General features: G+C 50.1%; 1 protein-coding gene across 6 annotated transcripts in view; it reads right to left on the reverse strand.

Moving 5' to 3' along the window:
• Positions 1-15,970, reverse strand: part of HIVEP3 (HIVEP zinc finger 3) — a 518,797-nt gene that overhangs the window by 103,874 nt on the left and 398,953 nt on the right. For all 6 annotated transcript variants that reach the window (XM_074380630.1, XM_074380632.1, XM_074380631.1 and 3 more), the window contains one exon: positions 10,582-10,780. The gene's annotated coding sequence lies outside the window, so the exon portion shown is untranslated. The remainder of the gene's footprint in view (positions 1-10,581; positions 10,781-15,970) is intronic.

Here is a 15,970-nt window from a genome sequence, read left to right on the forward strand (position 1 = left end):
ACCAGGCTTGCCACTCTGGCTGCCACACAGAAGAATCTCCTTGCGCTCAGCAGACTCTGCGGTTATGCAATGCTGGGCCAGGAGGTTAACTCTCCCCGGCCAGGAGCCAAGCCTTGTTCCTTCCTGCCTAAGCATGTCCATCTGAAAATGCTGAAAATTGAGGGCCTCAGTGTTTGCAAAATGTGCTTGGGCCCTGAACCTGCTGGTTTATTCTGAAGGGCGTAGTGTTGAGGAGCTGGTGTGCCCATCCCTGTGGCTTCTGGCAGCCTGCTACCAAGGCCCAGTGCTCCGCCGACAGCAGCGTCTGCCGCCCATCCTCGGGCACCACTCACAGGCCTTGAAACCCTCTGCCTGGGTACGCCTGTGCCGTTCTTTCCCCTGCAGTGGTGTCTGGTCTGAATCCTTCCTTAAGCCCGAGTTCGACTCCACTTCTTCAAAGCCTTCCCTGACCACCACAGGCCCTACTGACCTGAGTTCAACGATGAGTTTCCCAAGCCAATAGGGATCTTGGAAGTCATCTATCCACCTGGCCCATTTTCCAGATGAGGAAACTGAGGCTTGGAGAAGTTGACGAGTCTTAGGGAAGACTGGACACGTGTGTCAGTCAGCCTGGCTTCCCTCTCAGAACTCTTTCTCTTATACCTCACATCCCATCTGTCAGCAAATCATGTTGGCTCGACCTCAGAATGGAGCTGGAATCAGACTCCTCCTCAAGGCCTCCGAAGCTGCCACCCTAGTGTGAGACTCTATCACCTCCTCCCTGATCTGTCACATCACCACCTCCTAGCTGGCCTCGGGCCTCTGGGGCAGCCTCCACAGGACTTCGGCAGGACAGCCCACTCCTCTGCTCAGGCCTCCCAGGGCTTCTGGATGCTGTGCCCGCCTCCCTTCCAGCCTCCTCTGTTCCTGTGCCCCCACCTCCATTCCTCCAGCCACCCCAGCTTCCTTGCTGTTCCCACCAAGCTGATCCTGTCTCCGCCTGGAATACTCTTCTCTGATACCCCCAGCACTTGATCCTCACCTCCCTCAGCTCCTAACTCAGATGCCACCTTCTCCACCCATCCTGACTGCCTGATTTCCAGACCTCGACAACCTGCCAGCCCCTGTGCCCCCTATTCCTTTCCCAACTGCCACCTTGCCACATACTATGTATGTTACTTAAGGAGAAGATAATATCTTTATGTTTATTTTACATGCACTTACATACTTAAGATCTCAGAAAACATACAGTTTATAGAGTGTGCATGTGTGTATACTGACAATATGTTTGTTTATTTCCCTACCAGAATAAAACTCCAAGAGGCAGATGTTTTGTGCTCTGTCACCCAGAACGGTGCTTGACCCCTTATGTCTAAGTAGGGTTGATGACTTACCTCTTGGAGGATGGATGAGGATAGTGATGGCGGCTGTGGTGTCACTTGACTGGTGTGTCTGTGTTAGGAGTGGGGGAGGGGACGAGTTTAGTGGCATATGTAGGTTCAGTGGAGGGGAGGCAAGGCTCCAGGTGGGTCAGCGGGGAGACTGCCCGGATGCTATATTTCTGGAGCCATATGGAAGAAACACTCAGATCCCTGGGCCTCAGTCCCCCGCCCCCCTAGCAGCCCCAGTGGAGCAGCTCCAGAATAGGAAATTCACAGAGGTAGTCCCAGAGAGGCTGCTCAGATTAGGCTACAGTGAGCACCCAGGCCTGGCTGGCCACTCCCTGCTTTTAGGCGTCCTGAATTTGCATGTGTAGGTATCTCCATCTCCACGTTTCAAGCTCTCTAGTGGGTGATTCACTGACCCTGCTGGGTTTGGGGACCACAGCTGAGTTCTTTGAACAAGCTTCAGTCCCAAGAATAGCTCTGTTGGATGAATAAAAGAGATGGAAGGAAAGGGGGAAAGGTGCTAAGGCAGACACAGGACAGGATGACAAAGGCTCGGGAGCACCGAAACGATCCCAAGGAGGCAGGCCAAACAGAGCCCGCACAGTGGCAAGACGACAGGGCCTGTCCTGACAGGTGGCACAGGCGGGGCCGGTCTCCTCCTCCCACACCTGCAGCTACGCTGGCCGGGAGCACAAATCCCAAGCAAACAGAAACTCGTGATTTCAGTGACATTTGGATTGACATTTTTATTTACCCATGACATAATTTCTTTTAGGTTAGCCGGCTCTACTCTAAAGAGCAACCCAAACTAAGTTGCCTAGGTGACTGGCTGTTCTCAAATCTCCCTCTTCTGGTGCTCCCACCCTGCCCTGCCTCTGTCCTCACCTGCCTGAGCACTTCTCTGACTCTTTCACCCAAGCCTTTTCTTCCTGGATGCCTGTGCTCAGTCCTCAGGCTTTGGTCTCTAATCCCCGGATTTTCTCTCTCTGCACTGCTCGCTTTGACTGGGGCGCAGATCGCACAGCTGGAGACATCACCTGCCCGCCCAGTGCTCCCCAGTCCCGCGTTTCCTGCGGCTCTCACATTCGGTATGCTCAGCATGCTCAGCGCCACGCCCATCTTTTCTCCCGCTCAGTCTCTGGAAAACCCTCAGGCTTGCAACACTAGAGCTACCTCTCAACTCCGCTCTCCTTTGCCCCCATAGCACCCATTCACCCATCCACTCACCCTCCACCCCTGCCCTTTCCCTCGAGCAAACAGAAACCCTCATTCATTCAACAATAACTGACCAACCGCTACTGTGCACCAGGCAGTGCTGGGGACAGGCGCATTTGCCTCGGCCTGTTCCTCCACCTGCGGCACCTCCAGGACCCCTGAGGCCCTGAGCTTGGGAGAGGAAGCCTGTTGCAGAACTGGTCAGCCCCAACCCTGCAAGTGAGTGACAATGTGACCCTGGGCAAGTCACTGGCCACATCTGAGCTTGGGTGTTCCCATCTGCCCTTTGGGAGGAGTATTCATTCCTGCTTCACTTGTCCCCAGTCCGGCTGGGAAAGCCATCACCCGGCTTCCCACAGATGACACCAGTCTGAATAATGCTAGTGGTGCACCTGTAGCCATGCTTCAGCCTCTTCCTCCCACAGACCATGGCCTTGACCCCTGTTAGTCTCCTGGCCTCCAGTATGGGACAGAGCCCTGTAATCTGCATTTTAAAGAAACTCCAGGTAATTCTGTTATGGGAGGGCGTGTGGACTACACTTGGAGCAATTCTGGCTCACAGGGTAAAGTCTAAGCTTCCTCACCAGCCCCGACTCACTGATGAAACCCTCGCCCTGCTTTCCAGCGTTGGTCCTCTCTGTCTCCAAGGGAGGGCCCGTACCTGCAGCCAGTCTGTCCACCCCCCACCCTGAGCCCAGCAGTGAGCCTGCTCTTCTTCTTTTGTTTTGTTTTGTTTTTTGAGACAGGGTCTCACTCCGTCCCTCAGGCTGCAGTGCAGTGGCGTAATCACAGCTCGCTGCAGCCTCCATCTCCTGGGCTTAGGCAATCCACCTCCCTCTGCCTCAGTATCTAGGACTACAGGAGTATGATCACCAAATCGGGCTAAATTTTTATTTTTCTAGTTTTTGAGATGAGGTCTCACTACATTTCCCATTCTAGTCTCAAACTCTTAGGCTCAGGTGATCCTCCTGCCCCAGCCTCCCAAGAAGCTGTGATTATAGGCTTAAGCTCCCCAGGCCTGGTCAGGCCTGCTCTTCTCTCATGATTTCCCCAACTTGGAAAGGCCTCCTGACCTCCCTATCCCTGCAAGTCTCTTTCCCACCCTGCAACATCCAACTCAAATGCCTTTACTTTCCTCCATCAAGCTCAAAATCACCACTTGACATGAGTTAGGGACAAACACATGGGCCATGATCATTTCCTGACTGGATTGCTGGCTGGCATTTGACTAGCTCATATCCTAACTTCCTAAGCCAACTATGAGCTCACTGAAGCCAGCCATCCATCTTGCAGATCCTTGTGTTCAATAGCAAATACTTACTGAGCACCTGCAGAACCTATATAGCACCTTGCTGGGTGTGAGAAGAGGAAGGCTGAATCCCTGCCTAGAGGGGAGCTCCTCTCATGGCAAAGACAGACCGGACTTACAGATATGACCAGAATAGAAGTAAAGACAGGGTACCACAGAATCCTGGAGCAAGGGTCCTAATGCCATGGGGGAGGGGCACTCGGGCAGGGAAGGAAAACCCAGAAAGAGGGAGCAGCACACGCAAAGGATTAAAATGTGACATGTTCTGCACAGAAGCAGGGGTGGGGAGGAAGAAGGATGGCGAGGACAGGAACAGGCTGCACTGGGAACGCTGAGCTAAGGGTCTGGATTCATCCTGTAGGTGAAGGGTTGGCAAACCCAGCCCGCTGCCTGTTTTCATACAGAAAATTTTACTGGAACACAACCACGCCCATTCTTTACATATTATCTGTGGTTGCTTCCAGGCTGCAATGACAGTCAAGAGAGACTATGTGGCCTGCGGAGGTTAAAATACTATCTGGCCATTCAGAGCAGAAGAATGCTCCTTCCTGCCACAGGCATTGGAAGCTCTGGGTGGATCTTAAGCAGCAGACAGCAGGGTCAGATCTGTGTTTTACTTTTCTGTCACTCTGGGATGATGTTGGGATGGGCTGGAAGAGGCAAGCCACGGGAAAGGGAAGGTGGCTGGGAGCCTGGTACAGTTGTCCACGTAGGGCATGGAGATCAACAACAACATTGCTGTTTTTTATCAAGAGATTCATTAAGAGTCGCTGTGTGCCCACACTGGGCTGTGCCCTTTCCACCTATTCATTTAATCCGCACAGGAACTGCTGATATAGCCAGAGCTGTTATCTCCACCCTACTGATGAGGCACAGAGAAGTGAAGGCACTTGCCCGAGGTTACGCGGCAAGTATGCGGCAGAGCCCAGATGCAAACCCAGAGGTGCGAACCTGAGCTGGGGCCCTCAAGCTCCAGGGCTTCAGGATAGAGCATGTTTTTGGCAACCGATCTCTTCGAGCCTCCCTGGGAATACACAGAACACAAATCCTCTAAGGGAGAAAATCTACCCTGGCCGAGTCAGGCAGGAAGTGGGAGGCAGCAGTGTGGCTATTTTGGAGAAGCGACACGAGAAACCACGAAACTTCCTACCTGTCCCGTTTTGCTCCCATCTGTCCTCGGAAACAAGGCTGCCCCTCTCTTAGATAAAAAGGTGTCTCTCCCCGCACAGTGGCTCTGCCACTGGTGGTGGGAGAGAGCGCACTAAGCTTAGCACACACTTGCTATTTTTAAAGGGCTATATAAACAAACACGGCTAAGTAAATAAGAAAAAAAAATGAGGTCATCCTTTTAAAACCTAAAAATGTCCCTTTCCTATGGGGTGAGCAGCACAACCTCAGAAAGCACAGGGCTTTTCTATCCCCTTGAGGCTTGTCTAGCCCATGGTCTCCCCAAACCACCAGGCCTGGCTTTCTTCCTTGTACCCACTGAGAGAAGGGCAGGCTGCCGGGAAGTCAGGACTCCTGGGTTTCATTCCTGGATCTGTGGGCTCTGCCTCGAAGGCCGAAGGCCAGTGTCCACTCCCAGCCACCACCACCCTGGGGCCCTGATATCTGATCCCACGCCGGTCACTCACAAACACTGCCCATGCTCCAGGCGCTCCTCCTCCTGTGCCAGCCCTGGCTTGGCACGCTAACCCTCCCGGCCCCTCTGCTGTCCTTTTCCCTCCCCTCTGCCTCACACCTTGACCTGCTGAGTGGCCGCAGAGGCTCTTTGCATGCCGATCAGAAGTGACTTGTATGCTCCCCATCCCCCACTTCTTTGCACACGTTACCTTGCTCCATGCTCTTCTGCACCTTTTCTTCCTGGGCGCTGGCTAGAGGTCCTTAAAGCAGCCCCAGGAGCTGAGTTTGCTCATCCGCAATTGCTAGGAGACATCCCACGCCTCAGCAGAAGCTCACATGGCCTCCCTGGGTTGTCAGAGTACCGTTTCCACCACTGACCCCACTCTCCACAGCATCGCCTCAACTTCTCCCCTCCCCATCTCTTTTCCTTCACCCCAACTCTCGGCATCTGTGGCCCCTCCATTATCCTCAAGTACAAAAATGAGAACCACCAATATTTGCTGAAGGAGCTGTCTCCAAATTGTGATCCATGGAAGTGTTTCAGAGGCTCTTCAAATGTTCCATAAGAATGCTATTCTAAAACTCAGTTTGACCCCTAGTTCAACAGAAAACGAGCACTTACACACATTCAGACATGTTCTACAGCACATCGGAACACACCGAGTACAGCCAACAAGGGCCGCCGGTTTAATTTGGTTAGTGCAGACCTCAGATTAAGGTCTGGGTAGATCTTATCCTTCAGTGTGAAATGTGTCTTCAGTTAGGAAGAGTGAAGCTCTTTACTAGGTATCTTTGTGGTGGTGTTTTTTTAAATTCAGGACTTCGTAAGCTTATGTAAAACCATACAAGCAAGTACACTCTGAAGCTTTCAATGATAAGAGAATATATTATGTGGATTATCATGAAAATATTATATAAATGATTGTGGGGCTTCCTGTCTGACTTGTGTGTGTAACACGAAGGAATTCAAGCAGTTGTTTGATATTGTCACTGATGCAAATCGGAATTCCTTTCCACTCCTCCCCAGATGCCCAGATAATGTTGAACTAAAGATCATTCTGTGGCTCTAAGGTAAGCTGTTAACAATCTGTTACCATTCACATCATGTTATGGATGTGATTTAGAATTCCTTGGCTGGGCGCAGTGGCTCACACCTGTAATCCCAACACTTTGGGAGGCCAAGGTGGACGATCACAAGGTCAGGAGCTCAAGATCCGCCTGGCCAACATGGTGAAACCCTGTCTCTACTAAAAATACAAAAATTAGCTGACAAGGTGGCGGGTGTCTATAATCCCAGCTACTTGGGAAGCTGAGGCAGGAGAATCGCTTGAACCCAGGAGGCAGACATTGCAGTTAGCTGAGATTGCACTGCTGCACTCCAGCATGGGTAACAGACTAAGACTCCATCTCGGGGCAGGGTGGGGTGGGGGAATTCCTTAATACTTTGCAGCCAAGCTAAATGAAACCAGGAAGAAAAAGGAATATTAGACAGTGCAGCTGATACAGTAGTACAGCGATGATCTAGGACAGAGGTCAGCAAACTTCTTCTGTAAAGGGCCAAAGAGTAAAAACTTTAGACTTTGTGGGACAGTCTCAAGCAGCCATAGATAATGCGTACATAAATGGTGTGACTACGTTCCAATAAAACTTTCCAGAATCAGGCAGCAGCCTGGATTAGGCCCACAGGCAATAGTTTGCCAGTTTCTGATCCAGTACCGTAGATTTCACTGTGTTTGTGCATCAAAACAGAGGCATCGCTAATAACATAATAAATGTAACTTTCATAATAAATAATAAATAATTGTTAAAATAATAAATAAATGTCAAAAACTTAACAGCCAGGTGTGGAGGTCCATGCCTGTAGTCTCAGCTACTAGGGAAGCTAAGGTTGGAGGATCCCTTGAGACCAGGAGTTTGAGGCTGCAGTAAGCTATGATCACACCACTGCACTCCAGCATGGGTGACGGAGCAAGACAGTGTATATATATATATATATATATATATATATATATATAGACATAGACACATTTAAAAAGTCTTTAGCATCTGACTTAGACTAAGTCTAAAAGGCAATAATTTGAAGACAAGAAAAAGAAATAAAAATGAGAATCTTTAAACAATGTTAAAAATCCAAACTTAAAAAATAAATGTATTCATAAGCCATCACTTTAACCTGTTTTATATATTGTCATTCAGTGCCAGATTTGGCTTTTAAAAATAGCTTGTAAGACTATAAAAGCTTGAAAACTGCTCAAGTTTCTCATTGCTGAGAAATTGCTTCCATATCCATGGGGATATCTCAGATGAGATTTGCTCCCTGGTTCCTCATTCAGAAATCGCATTTATTCTGGAGAGAGGCCCCATCAGGCCCCTTCTGAAGAACGGCTGTGACTCCACGTTTCCCTGCCCTCAGTCGTTCCCCACACAGCGGTGCCCAAGCCTCCGATGGTGCTGATGGGCCGCCCGCCCTCCCCAGCGCTGGGCGTTGGCAGCACTGTATGCCTTCGTCTTGTCTGGGTGCCGTCTATCCCAGCTCCTCCCTGGTGATGGGGAGGGCCATGACAGCAGTGGCCACGATCACCTGGACTCCAGCAGCACCAAGTCAGCACCTCATTAATCACAGGCACTTTCTTCCCCAGGGAAAGCACAGGCAGGGGCGGGAGCCAGGTTTCTCGCTAGATCTGACAGCTCATTTCCCTCTGGGCAAGTCCCATACTCTACAGATTCTTCCAAGCAGCTGGCTGAGCTCACACAGACAGAGAGTCTGGGGAGGGGATGGAAATGCCAGGTCTGCAGAGGACCCCCCCATCTGCACTCCCCGGATGGTTCCCCCATATCTCTGGCTTGCATCCCTCAGAGGCTTCTGCTTCTGGGGTAGTTCAAGAATCTGTTGTACACCTTGCGGAATGAATCCAGACCCTGTCTGAGACTGCTCATGAGACCCCTGAGTGGCTGTAATATGCACAGAAGGAAACAAGCAGTACCTCGAGGTACCCGGAAGTGCCCTAGGATACAAGCCAGGGGCCCCACTAGTTATAGCATGACTGATTCCTATGAACATGTAGATACTGCTGGGGAAGGCGTCATCCTGGAAGCTGTCATTGCTTTTCTTCAGGAAGCATCTTGGTGGAGAAAAAAGTGCTGGGTCTTATGTAGCCAGAGGTTCTGGCGCTTACCCGCTGTGTAGCTGTCTTGAAGCTCCTCAGCCTCTCTGTGCTCAGTTTCCTTATGTGCACATCAGGGGCAACAGGACCAGACTCACTGAGGTTTGGGAAGGACTTGAACCTGTCTTTGCAGTGCAGGAGCATCAGACCCTGTGCTTTACCCTGACCTCAGGGACGCAGCACTGGGGCCAGATGGCACGGGGCTGCAACCGGGAGAGCAGGGTGGTGGTCCCACTGCCCACACATGCCAGAAGGTTGGCTCTCATTTGGGGAGCCCTTGTTACATGGCTGGCCACATTCTAGGGGCCTTCCTCAGCAACCCTGTGAGGAGGGTATCACTGCCAGTCTCATTTTGCAAGTGAGAAGGATGAGGCAGAGACGGAGCAATTAGCCTCTTAAACCAGTAAGTGCCTCGCACAACCAGTAAGAGTCGGGGCTGGGATTTGAACGCAGGGTGGTTCTACACTGTTAAGTACAATAACAAACATCCCCTCTCAAAATGAGGCTCCAATGCCCAGTTCTTCCTTGGAATCCAGGGAACGATTTCTTTACCTCCTCAGGAGGACTCTGGTCGAGGCCTGGGGCTGGTAGGCCCAAGCTGTCATATTGTGGGCAGAGGCCCAGGCCCCAGCCACCCCCAGTCCAGGCAGCAACAGCGATGCCATTTCCGAGGGCTGCCTGTGGCCCCATCCCCTTCTTTATACAGTGAGGAAACTTCGCCTTTCGGAGAAGTGGAAGAGTTACTGCTCCTGGCATGCCAGGCTGGGAAAAGTCGCCTTGGAAATCACAGCTGGGTCCACAGACCCAAACACAGAACGGGATGAGCATCTCCAGGGCCCCAGAAAGAGGCCCTGGAGTCCCCAAGCCTTGGCTGCAACAGAATCAGCATATATTCCTGGGTCCCCAACCCCTAAGAGTCTGATGCAAAGGGCACAGGTGGGTCGGAAAACTCCCTCCCTTCCTTCCTTCCTTCCCCTTCCTTCCTTCCTTCCCCTCCCTCCCTTCCTTCCTTCCTTTCTTCCTTCCTTCCTTCCTTCCTTCCTCCCTCCCTCCGTCCCTCCCTTCCTTACTTCCTACCTTTATCCTCCCTCTAATCCCCAGCTCTCTGGGTGAATGTGGTTCTCCACACCAGAGAAAACATCCAAGGACTTGTTCTTGACCCAATGAGCTTCTAACACTGCACACCCAACCTGTACTGCAGCCTGAACATCTAGCCTGAAGCCACAGCACATACCTGAAGATCTAAATGCATATATAAACATAGGCTGATACCAGGCCTCTCCCCAGACCCATCTGATCACTATCTCGGGAGCCGGTGCCTTGCTCTTGAAATTGCTGAAATTCCAAGGATCGTTGCCCCAACCCTGACATCCTTTCGATCCTTCATCACCTGGGGCAGGTGGGTGAGAAAGGGGACTAAAGACCTGCTGCGATGTCTCTAACTCCTGTGGTTCTGCTCTGACTAGGCACTGGGTGGGCAGTGGGTGGTCTTCAGGCAAGAACCATTGTGTGGGAGAACAGGGTGGAGCTCCGTCTCTCAAGAGGACACAGCCGGACTGGCTTGTGGAGGCTGTGGCCCCTTGAGAGGGGCTGTGGGCCTTTGAGAAGAGCTGTTGTGTCCTTTGCTAGGGCAGAATGGAAACCGATGAACTTGGGGGCAGGGCTGCATTTCAAGGGAGACAGCCCGGGGAGAGCAGGAGCCAGGCGCTGGAACTCAAGGTATCTACTCCTGCCCAAGGCAGGCTGAGGACTTCCACAACAATTTTCGCAGAGGCGTGAAGAAGGCAATGATAACACTAATAATAACAATAATACATTTTAGAGGACGAGCTAAGCAGGTTCATGCAAGACAGCCCAGCATGGCGCCTGGCAAGCATGCTCAGCCACAGCCCCCGTTTCCCACCTGTGCTGAAGGCACCACTTCCGATGACCGAAACTGAAACGCTGTTCTCTCTGAAAGCCAGCATTCATGTCCACTCCTGCGGCAGCCACCCTCCTCCTAGGCGCCACTCTTCCGACCGGAGGGGCGGGCTTGCTTGGCTGGGACCCCGCGAGGCTCCTCCATGAATTAGGTCGAGGCTGCTGGGTTTGTTCCTTGGATCCTGCAGGAGATGATTGAGAAACATGGTCAAAGAGCTTTCTTGGTCAACTTTTTTAGACACAGAACAATCCTGCCTGGTCTGGAGGATCAAGCCCCCAGCTCCTCCCAAGCGGCTTTACTTGGTGGAGGACCTGATTCTCACATCCTCCTACTTTGCACCTAACACTTAACTTCTCTGAGCCTCTATTTCTTCACTAGTGTGGTGGGCAGAATTCTGAGAGGGCCTCAAGATTTCCCGTTCCCCTGGTACACCGGCCCTGCATAACCCCCAGGACTGTGAATACGACGGATGGTTAGATCATGTTACAGGGCACAACTGACCTTAAACGTGGGGGATTATCCGGGCCTGACCTGATATGAAAGCCCTTTTAAAACAGAGTTTGCAGGAAATGCCATTCTGGACATCGGCCTTGGGAAAGTATTTATGGCTAAGTCCTCAAAAGCAATTGCAACACAAAGAAAAATTCGCAAGTGGGCCTAATTAAACTAAAGAGCGTCTGCACAGCAAAAGAAACTATCAACAGAGGAAACAGACAACCTACAGAGTGGGAGAAAATATCCACAAACTGTGCATCCAACAAAGATCTAATATTCAGAATCTATAAGGAACCTAAACAATTCAACAAGCAAAAACCAGATAATCCCATTAAAAAGTAGGCCAAGGGCACAAATAGACACTCCTCTAAAGAAGACACACAAGTGGTCAACAAACATGAAAATCATGCTCAGCATCACTCATCATCAGAGAAATGCCAATCAAAACCACAATGAGATACCATCTCACACCAATCGGAATGTCTATTACTAAAAAGGCAAAAAGTCACAGATGTTGGCGAGACTGTGGAGAAAAGGGAATGCTTATATGCGGTTGGCAGGAATTAAGTTAGTTCAGCCGCTGTGGAAAGCAGCTTGGAACTGTCTCAAAGAACTGAAAACAGAACTACTGTTTGACCCTGCAGTTCCATGACCGCGTATATACCCAAATGAGCTAACAAAGGAAAATAAGTCGTTCTGCCAAAAAGACACATGAACTCGTCTGTTCACCCCAGCACTATTCACAGTAGCAAAGACATGGAATCAACCTATGTGCCCATCAATGGTGGATGAGGTAAAGAAAATGTGATGCATATATACCATGGAGTATTATGCCGTCATAAAAAAGAACAAAATCACGTCCTTGGTAGCAATATGGAGGCAACTGGAGGCCATTATCCTAAGAGAATTCATGTAGGAAGAGAAAATCAAAATCAGATACCATGTGTTCTTGCCTATAAGTAGGAACTAAACGGGCGCACATGGACATAAAGATGGGAATGACAGACACTAGTAACTAGTGGGTGGGGGAGAGAGAGGGAGGGACAAGGGCTGAAAAACTACCTGCTGGGTACTCTGCTCACTACCTGGGTGACAGGATCATTCTACCCCAAACCTCAGCATCACACAGTGTACCCAAAACTGCACACGTACCCCCAAATCTAATACGGATGTTGAAATTATGTTTTAAAAGTGGAGTTTTCTGTGGCTAAAAAATCACAGGAGAGGAAGTCAGAGAAGATTAGGATCTGGAGAAGGCTTCACCATACCCTCACCACCTTGAAGATGTTGAGTTGTGTGGAAAGGACTGGCCCACAGCTTCCAGTGGCTAAGAGCAACACCAGCTGATGACCAGCGAAAAACAGGACCTCAGTCCCACCATTGCAGGGAACTGAGTCACGCCAACACACTGAATGAGCCTGGAAAGCAGAATGTTCCCCAGAGCTTCCAGATGAGAACCCAGCCCACCAACACCTTGATTCAGCCTGGAGCAGAGAATCCAGCCACTCTCTACCAGACTTCTGCCCTAAAGATCCGTGAGCTAACAATGGGTCTTATTCTAAGTCACTAAATTGAAAGTAATTTGTTATGCAGTAAGAGAAAACTAATACAGCCTGGAAAAGTGACTCATATTCAGGCATGGTAGCAACGAAGTACAATAACAGACATAAAAGCACATTGTAGTCCCCAAATCACAAAATAAAACAGGACAATGGAGGTCTGTGTCAGGGCAGAGCTCAACAGTGATTCCCAAATGAAATACACAAATGAGGATCGGTCGGAGATTGTAAGGATCAAATAAGGAAATACAGAGGAAGGTGCTTTGTAAACTAGAAAGCCCAAGTTGTTTCAGTCAGTGGTGGCATGGCGTGTCACATTCACGCTGTGCTCTTTGGATGATGCTCTGGTTTGCCTTCTCCGGGCAGTGTAGTGGGATGGATGGGAATGTGGCTTCCAGGGCCAGGTATACCTGGGTTCAAATCCAGCCCTTCCATTTCTGACCTCTGAAGCTTTAGAAAGTTGCTTTGGTTTGCTGTGGCTAGCAAGGGAAGCTAAAAATGGTGAGTGCCTCCCAGGGTCCGTACTTTAACGACTCTGTACATGGAAAGGGGCTGGAACAACACCTGGCATGGCCCATGCAATTGCTCTGAATATTAGCTCAGAGTGGAACCCAATAATCTGGGTCTGGACCCTGCACACAGGCCTGGGGCACTGTCACCCTTCTCCTCTTGGGCATCACGCTTTTTATTCACACAGCCTCAGAATCGTGTTCGGTAACCAAATCACACTGCTGATTCCCACAGAGCATACATGTACCTGCTGCTATGAAACCCGGCCAGCCCCATCCTACACCCAGGGCAGCGTCACACCACCGCAGAGTGGAGAGCCTTGCACTGTGGCTCTCTCAGTCAGCTCCTGATTCTGCCGCCCAAACCAGCCCAACTTCTCACTACTCTGTGGGTTTCCATCCTCCTCAATCTGACCTCATGCCCTCCAGTAGATTGCAGTTATTAATCAAAATGGCTGTGCTCTCTTCCTCCCAGTGTGGAAACACTCACTTCTCAGAACATGCTATTCTACAAACACAATCCATGGTTTCCTCCCCTCTGAGCTTGGCTCAGTCTCTTCTGCACAGAACGCTACTCTCTCCCTCCGCAATCGTACCTACCTGGCTGAATCCTGCCCATCTTCCTCAGAAGGCTCAGCCAGCTCCCACAAAATTGGACCTAAGTTCTGCCTCCCCAGAATACCCAAAGTACATTTGCTGTGTCTCTCCTAATATAAATAACAGCATCCACTGTGCTCAGCCAGTGCTCTAAGCCCTTCTAGATTGCACACAGCTCAGGCAAGGTCAGTCTGACTCACTCCCTCACCCCGAGTGTGGCCGGCCACACACAGTCAGGGTGAAACAATTCTCCTTAGCGCCCAATATGGTCGTTCATTCATTTAACAGGTGTGCACTCAAATGCCTATTTTGGGTCGAGCCGGGCTGTAGGTGCCAGTGTTAATAGATGGCAAAGATTTAGTCCCTGTCTTCAAGGGGAGCATGGAGTAGGCGAAGTCAATTTTGATGGTGTCTGAATGTGTGAGAGAGAGAAAAAATAAAGAGGATATTTAAAACAAAGGGAGTTGTGTAAGAAGAGACAGAGGACCCCCAGATGGCCATAATGTTCAAGGAAATTGCATGCTGTCCACATGGCTGGAGGTGAGGGGCGGTGACAGTGGGAGGTGCTGGGCCGGGGCCGGAGCACGAGGGTTTGACAGATGAAGTGGCCTGGATGTGGTGGTGCTGTGGAGTGAGGTCATTTTCATCAGCGAGGTCATACAGCTGGGATGAGGGGTGTGGCTTGAGGAGAAAGGATCAGGTGGAAGGAGAGAGACTCTTTGGGCTGTAGGCGTGAGGCTGGTGTCACCGACTGCCCACAGTCTCCTCCCCTGTGGCAGGTCAGAGGGCCACCCACCACACTCGTGTCCCGGTCGCCAGAAAACGTCACACACCTAAGGGCCTAAATGGCAAACTGAGCCCATCTATCTCCCTCTCCTCCCTGCAATGTCCCTGAAATAAAAGGAGAAACGTACAAATAAGACCAGATCCACAGTAGCACCAGCTGGCCAGAAAGTTTGACAGAAAACAGACGAGTGGGAGCGACAGGAAATCTAGTCAGAGTGAAGCTGGCCTCACCTCGCTGGGCAGGGAGGGCCCACCTGCCAGGCACCCCAGGACTTGCTCAGAGCTCCTCCATGGCAGGGCAGGCTGGAGGGGGGTCCTGAAACACCCCCAAAAAGAGTGGGTCCTCTGAGTTTCCAAAGAGACAGAAGTGGGAGCTGGGCAGGGGGGTACTGGGAGCAGAAAGTACCTTCCCACACACCTTTCTGGCTTTAACTGCATGATTTTAGTATCCCAGGAGCCTCTATCTCTGGCAAATGGCTTGACTGTTCATCACAGAAACCCCCTGAAGGACCCATCTACTCTACAATCAACAGCTGGTGCTCTAGGATTCTTTGAACCCCTTGCCTGGGCTCAAAACTCCTCACCTCATGGCTTCCACGAGTCCCAGACTACTGTGTTCCTTATACAACCCTAACCAAGCCCTCACACTGACATGCCCATCTTAAAGGAAACTTCCAGTCTTCAGAAAACCCAGCCTTGCCTCCCTCCTCCCAGACATGCCAAAGCTCCCTGAAATTGCTGGCCTCCCTTCACCAAGTGAATAATAAACTCAGCTTTGCCTTACCAACAAGTTGTGTTGATGATATCTGGGGAGCTGGGATTTGACAGTCTTTACAAAAATGCTGGGAATCAGAGTGACATTCAACTTGATATCTGCATCATTTACAACAGGGCAAAGATTTCCCAGCTTGGAGGAAAAGGGGTTAAACCCTTAGCTCCGTTACTCAGCCAAGTCTCAAAGCCAGAGAGAAGTACTAAAATAGTGTGCCACCCACCACCCACACATCTTTTCTTAAAAAAAAAATTACTCAAGGAATTACTCCAAGGAAATAAGAATTGTACCAGAGTAAGTAATTCAAAAAAGGACAAGACAGGATATACAAGAAACAGGGAGAAATAATAAAAGCAGAACAACGTGAAGTCAAGTCTCAACAAATGTTGATAATCACGATTCTATCTTGTTGGGAATTAGACACCATTTGATTCTTGACACGAATAGAGAAATTTGTGTAAAAACTAACCATTTCTAGAAGAAAAGTAAGATTTAAACTGCTGTGTGGGGAGAGGGGAAGGGAGAAAGAAAGAAAATTCTATTAATTTAGCCAAGAGTTGGGAAAGGAAAATTTAAACAGGAAAGAAAAAGTATAATAAACAAAAGACATAAAATAAGATGACAAAAGATACAATAATGTGAATAAACTAAAT

This window comes from Saimiri boliviensis, chromosome 11 (genome assembly GCF_048565385.1).
Source record: "Saimiri boliviensis isolate mSaiBol1 chromosome 11, mSaiBol1.pri, whole genome shotgun sequence".
NCBI classification, from domain to species: Eukaryota; Metazoa; Chordata; class Mammalia; order Primates; family Cebidae; genus Saimiri; species Saimiri boliviensis.